The sequence below is a fragment of the Cynara cardunculus genome, assembly GCF_001531365.2.
Source record: "Cynara cardunculus var. scolymus isolate 2C chromosome LG 2, CcrdV1, whole genome shotgun sequence".
Classification (NCBI taxonomy): domain Eukaryota; kingdom Viridiplantae; phylum Streptophyta; class Magnoliopsida; order Asterales; family Asteraceae; genus Cynara; species Cynara cardunculus.
In genome coordinates this window covers 36653725-36660811 of record NC_037529.1, presented here as the reverse complement: position 1 = coordinate 36660811, position 7087 = coordinate 36653725, and positions in this window count along the sequence as shown.

The following is a 7087-nucleotide window of genomic DNA, read 5'->3' as shown; positions in this document are numbered from 1 at the left end:
GCTATTTCTCTGTTTAATCTTCTTGTTTACTTTCTCTTACAAACTTCTAGTGTAAATCGTTCTACTGTCAGATATGGGATATAACAACCTCCGTTGCCTCATGTTCAACATCTTTTGATCTAGTATATGTTGAAGGATTTTATGATCAGTGAAAATGATGCATTTGGTGCCGTAAAGATAGTGCCTCCAAATCTTAAGTGCAAATACTACTACCCCCAATTCTAGGTCATGTGTAGTATAATTCTTCTCGTGCACTTTAAGTTGCCTTGAGGCATATGCAATGACCTTGTCTTTTTGCATTAGCACGCATCCTAAGCCTTGATGCGATGCATCACAATAGACCACAAAGATTTCCGAACCCTCTGGTAAGGATAAAATAGGTGCATTGCATAGCTTCTGCTTAAGAGTCTCAAACGTTTCTTCTTGTTTCTCACCCCAAACAAATTTGTTGTCCTTCTAGGTTAAGGCTGTGAGTGGTTGTGCGATTTTCGAAACGTTCGCGATGAATCGCCGATAATAGCCAGCCAAGCCAAGGAATTGACGGATTTCCGTAAGGGTTCTTGGGGCTTCCCATTTCTTAATGGCCTCGATCTTGGCAGGATCTACCTGAATCCCTTTTTCATTGACTATATGATCAAGAAATTGTACTTCACGAATCCAGAATTCGCATTTAGAAAATTTTGCGTACAATTTCTTGTTTCGTAGTAGCTCCAATATTATCCTCAGATGTTGCTCATGGTCCTCCCTGCTTCGTGAATTAATTAATATATCGTCTATGAAAACGATTACAAATTTATCCAGGTACGGTCTACAGACTCTATTCATTAGGTCCATAAAGACAGCCGCCATATTGGTTAGCCCGAATGGCATAACCAGAAATTCGTAATGACCGTAACAAGTTCTGAAGGCTGTTTTGGGAATGTCCTCTTCCCGAACTCTCACTTGGTGGTATCTAGACCGTAGGTCAATCTTGGAAAAATATACCGCTCCTTGGAGTTGATCAAACAGATCATCGATTCTAGGAAGAGGGTATCTGTTCTTGATTTTCAACTTATTAAGTTCCCTATAATCAATGCACATTCGCATTGACCCATCTTTCTTTTTAACAAATAGAACCGGTGCACCACATGGTGAGTAACTCGGTCTTATAAATCCCCTATCTAATAACTCCTGGAGTTGATTTGACATTTCTTGCATCTCCGATGGTGCCAAGTGATATGGTGCCTTTGCCACTGGGGTAGCTCCAGGAATTAAGTCGATATCGAATTCGACTTGTCTTTGCGGGGGTAGTCCTGGTAAATCCTTAGGAAATACGTCAGAAAACTCCCGAACTACAGGGAAATTCTCAATACTTTTCTCCTTGACCTTCCCATCAATCACATATGCCAGAAATGCAGTGCAATTCTTCTTCAAGTACTTTCGCATCTTCATGCAGGATACTATCTTAATTTTTCGATCTGACTTGTCTCCTTGAATCACAATTGGGTCATTTCCATATTGAGGAATCCGGATAGTCTTCTCTGAACAGACAATCTCAGCTTGATTTTTGGATAGCCAATCCATACCGATAACTATGTCAAAACTTCCTAGTTCAATCGGTATAAGGTCTATGCTGAAATCCTTATTGGCTAAACTTAGAGTGCAATCCTTAATTATGTCTTTAGCCTTAATTTCTTGGCCATTAGCAAACTCAATTACATAAGCTTCTTCCAACCTTTGGGGCCTTAAGTTAATCTTAAGATTAAAATCTAGTGATACAAAACTCCTATCTGCCCTTGAATCAAATAAAACTGATGCAAATTCATTATTCAAAAGAAACGTACCTGAAACCACATTGGGATCATATCTAGCTTCTTTGGCTCCGATCTCAAACGCTCTGCCCCGTGCCTGACCTTCAGGGTTTCCTTAACTGGTTGGTCGGGCTTGGCTTGCATTTGCTTCTTGTTTCCTCCTTGGGCATACATTCCTCATATGATCTGGGCTCCCACAATCGAAGCATAATCGTCTTCGACAGTCCTTTGCCGTATGATCCCCTAGGTGGCATCTTTGACAAATGATGCAATTCCCCCGGTGTGGATATTTGCATCTATTACACTTATTTGTGCCATCATTATTTACTGCCTGAGTTTGTGCCCCAAAATTTCCTACCACTCTCCTATTCTAGTCATATTTTCCCCCAGACCTTCGATTCCCCTGCTCCTCCATTTTTCTTTTTCCCTTGGCAAATTCTCCTGATTGAATCGCATTATTCATGAGCTTGGTGACAATGTCTATTGCCTCCTGAAGAGTCTTTGGATTTTCCGAGGTAAGGTTTCCTCTAATCTCTGGGGACAATCCCCAAATATACCTCTCAATGCGGACTTCCTCCGGTGTCACTAAATGTGGTACTAGATTCGCTAACTCATGAAATCGGGTCGTATAAGCAGCTACATTTTCTCCTTTCATTTCATGATTCCATAACTCCATTTCTAAAATTCATCCTTGAGCAGTTTCTTACATTCGTCCCAAGAAAGTTGGTTAGCCGCTTCCCGACCCCTAGTTTGTACCAACGTATTCCACCAGGTAAGTGCCCTTCCTTGTAACAAACATGCCGCATATTCTACTTTATTTCGTTCAGTACACTTACTAATGTGAAGAACTGATTCCATGCTCTCGAGCCATGATAGTAATCCTACTGCTCCTTCGGTTCCATGGAATTCTTTCGGGTTGCAAGATCAAAAAGATTTATATGTGTATTCCCTAGCCGCCCTCGGCTCTGGATTATTTGGTTAGTTAGCATTCATGCCAGCAGCCACTTGACTGACTATGTTGGGGAGTGCGGCCAGAAGTTGCTTTGACACAAGTCGTGCAATCTCAGGATTTTCTCTCCTTGGCGGCATCTTTTTTTTTAGGCCTAAGTCAGAAGGGAATTCGTCATTTTTATGACAATAACAAGGGTGATAGCTTCCAGTCATTTAAATGATGTCAAGAGTGTTCATCGCATGGATATTATTTAAGCATTTACATAATCAGAATAGATTAATCTTGTACACACCATGACTTGTCATAAATAAGCATTTCCCAAAAAGATATTATGCATTCAAAGATGGTTATAGTCACAAAACAGGATGGTGAGTTTCTATGCAAAAGAGTGGGCATCCTACCACTAATCCTTCTTCTAGAACAACATCCATCCTATCACTATTCCCAAAATTAGCATCATCACTCCACTTACTACCAACCATCTGTACAACCTCCTTATTTCCCGCCTTGCTGTAGCGACGGCGTCCGTGTTCCTCAGCATGTGCTGATGGTGTGCTTCCATAACATCGGACAGGTTGTTTAGGATGTGGTGGTGGTATCCCAGCCGGGTCTGGTGCATTTGCATATCGGATGCGATTCTCCTTACCCATTCTCTTTCAGCCGAATTCATGCCCCGGGTGCAGGATGCAGGTACCCTGGTCACCACTTGAGTTATCCTTCTCCCCAATTGTGGTCGGGATGTCTCTCCTATGACTCTAATAGAGTCCTCAAATGCCACATGTTGCGGTAGTGGAATGCTCTTCCTTGGCGTGACTCTGATCCTTGAGCCATGATAGGTTCGTGGTGGAACATCGGGTGCTGGCTCCGGTGCGGGTAGGAAGGATGCTTGTAGAGAGGTAGATGCTCCACTGGTCGCAGTGTCCTGTTCATATGGGTCTATCTCTTCATTGTGGGCTGAGTTTCTTCTAGAGTGGCCAACCACGTAACTGGATTCATCAACTGAGTATTCACTAGGATCGGATGATGCTATAGTGATCTGCGACATTAATAATCTTAATTACTAATTACACCATCTGTAAACACTTAGTGATATAACCAAGGCTTCTAAACAAGGCCAAGGGTGGTAGTCAAACTAGACCCTCTAAATATAAAGTCTCTGGTTGTACTACCAGAGCCTCTGGTTCCATGACCAGAGCCTCTGGTTTCATCTTATATAGAAAAGTATTAGATATCCCGTCCATCGGTCTGCTGATTCCACATTTAGACTAAGCAGATCAATGAAATTTTACTCCATCGATCGTTGGTTCTACATTCATACTTAGAGAAAGGATGGATTTCTCCTCCATCGATCCTCTGGTTTCTTATACTTAACAGATCAATGGATCTCTGGTCCATCGACCACTAGTTTCCTTCTCATCAATGCTTCTGGTGCATTCATGAACTCTTACCAAACTTGAGGAATTCCTATTCCATTGCCTCTGGTCCTTCTAGCCAGAGCTTCTAGTGCCACATACACACTTAATAATTTTATGGAATTTCTATCCCATTGCCTCTGGTCCTTCTAACCAGAGCTTCTGGTGCCACTTAAACACTTAGAAATTTTATGGAATTTCTATCCCATTGCCTCTGGTCCTTCTAACCAGAGCTTCTGATGCCACTTAAACACTTAGAAATTTTATGGAATTTCTATCCCATTGCCTCTGGTCCTTCTAACCAGAGCTTCTGGTGCCACTTAAACACTTAGAAATGTTATGGAATTTCTATCTCATTGCCTCTGGTCCTTCTAACCAGAGCTCATGGTTCCACTTAAACACTTAATAACTTTATGGAGTTTCTATTCCATTGCCTCTGGTCCTTCTAACCAGAGGTTTTGGTACAACATGGACACTTAACAAAATAAGGGTTTTTCTACCCATCGTCTCTGATCGGTCTAGGGCAATGGATATTCATAGTGAGTATAACACATAAAATCATGTTTTTTCATAACAAATTCTTTACGAGAGCATATCTCTAGTACAACCGATTAAGTTCTTCTTATTATAAGTAGGTTAAACACAGGTGATCAGGCTTTGTTTAATCGACATATAATAAAGTGACCCGCTTTAAAACCATATGATTCCAGATTACTTGAAAATTCCATTTTGAAATTTTTTGGTTATCGTCGATGGTTTTTAAGGAAAAATAGGGTTCTCTATAACTAAAGCTCTGATACCAAATCTGTCACACCCCGCTAAAGCGGAAACACGAGATGTAACAGGTAAGGGAGTCACAGCAACAGTTAATCAATAACACCTTTCAGATTTTAAAAAAATAAATCGAGTTTAACATTATAACCAAATTTTGATAAATACTTCTTTTACAAAATAGAAACTTCCATTTCGAACTTAAATCGGTTTTGCCACAACTATGCTACCAAAGTATTTCATTTCTTACTTGTTACCTGAAAAGCATGAAACATAAAACGAGTCAACTACAAAGAGTTGGTGAGCTCACGGGATTTCACATGCATAAAACATTTTAATGCATAAACCAATTATTTGCAAATTTATGCGTAATCTTTTGCACATAATAAATGTAAATCTACCACGATGTATAAACTTGAGACGCTACTGAGGCTTACCTGACCAACGTTCTCCATTATTTTATGAACGACCATAAGTAGCCCGTACACTTACTTAGGTCCCACAGTTCGTAGTAGTACTAATTCAGCAGTTGTCCAAATTCCACATGATTAGACCAAGAAAACATAGGTAATATGCACCCCTTTCTGGGTGGGACTGTCAACACAATAGCGGCTATCCACAATACCATGGCCCAGGGACGTGCCTGAGTTAGCAAGTAGCGTTTACGGACGGGGACTTTATTTGGAAACATATTCCCAAGCACATCAATTTAGCATTTATTTTATAGTGCAATAACAGTCAATATTTCATGACATAATAAATTTGACTAAACAGTTCTGTAGTCCGATGGTTTCAATCAAAGCTTGACTAAACAGTTCTTTAGTCCAATGGTTTCAAACAAAGCTTGACTAAACAGTTCTTTAGTCCAAYGGTTTCAAACAAAGCTTGACTAAACAGTTCTTTAGTCCAATGGTTTAAAATAAATAGACATGCATAGTTTGCTTAATCTCATGCTTTCCCCCAATAAAATAAACAAAGCATTAAAAGTGGGGCCGTGAGAACTCACTGGTTTAAAGGTGAATATCCAAGAACATGACGTCTGAAGTTTTCAACGCCCGCCCTAACTTCCTAAACAGACCAACATCTAGTATTTAGATCACTTATGGGTCCTTGACAAATATAAAGTTAAGTTGTATCCCATCAGGTTTTTAAAAATTAAAGTTGACATTTTATTATTTATTCTAAAAATAGTCCAAAAATTATATATTAAAAGAAATCGAAATCATTTACTCAAAAGCTGATTTTTGGACAGATTATACATTCTGTACCAAATATTTTTGGGTTTTACCAATCACTAAAAGTAGGAACCTTCCAAAAGTCATTTTTATGTCCACTTTTTACATCATTCCAAATCATGAGCTAAGCCGACATTTTCCAAATACCAAGAAATTTGAGTGGGTTTAAGTCTCTCATTAATACCATATAATCTGGAGTTACACAACCCCCAAAACAGATTGCACATTCTACGAATAACGGTCTTTTGGGGTCTAAACTCATCATTTTTCAAGAATCTTAACACCATTTTCAAGTTAACAAAATAAGTATAATCTCCAGAAAGAATATTTACCGATTCTATTGAGGTTTTGAGGAAGATAGGATAGATTAAAGATGCATGCAAGACCCTATCATAATCCGAAATATGCCTTTCATGAATAAACTCTGCATGCAAAAGATTTTCCCCTGCTTTAGTAAAGATCTGAGAACATGGATCATAGATTATCGCCCATTTGAAGACATTTTCATGTCTTTGACGCATAATCTCCCCCCTCTTACTTTCCAGAAATTTGAGTTGCAAGATCGAGATGTATGAGAAGAAGGATGAAGACTTTTATTGTTTTGCAAAAGTAAGATAACTAGTATCATACCTTTTTCTTATTTTCTTGAGGATCTTCAAGATTGACAGAATTCCTAAAGCTTGCTTGATGATGGAATCGGCTGGAGGGTGGTTGATTTTAGAGAGATATGAAAAAGTTTTAAGCTGTCGATAATTGGAAAATGAGAGTTTTTCAAAGGGAGTGGAGTATTTATATGAGGATTTTAAAGAAAGTAATGGGCTGGCCCCTCAAGGCCCAAACCCAATAAAACTTTTTATTTTTCAAAATAAGAATAAACCCACTATATAATTTACCCAAACATAAATAAAATGACACTATTAATTTCCA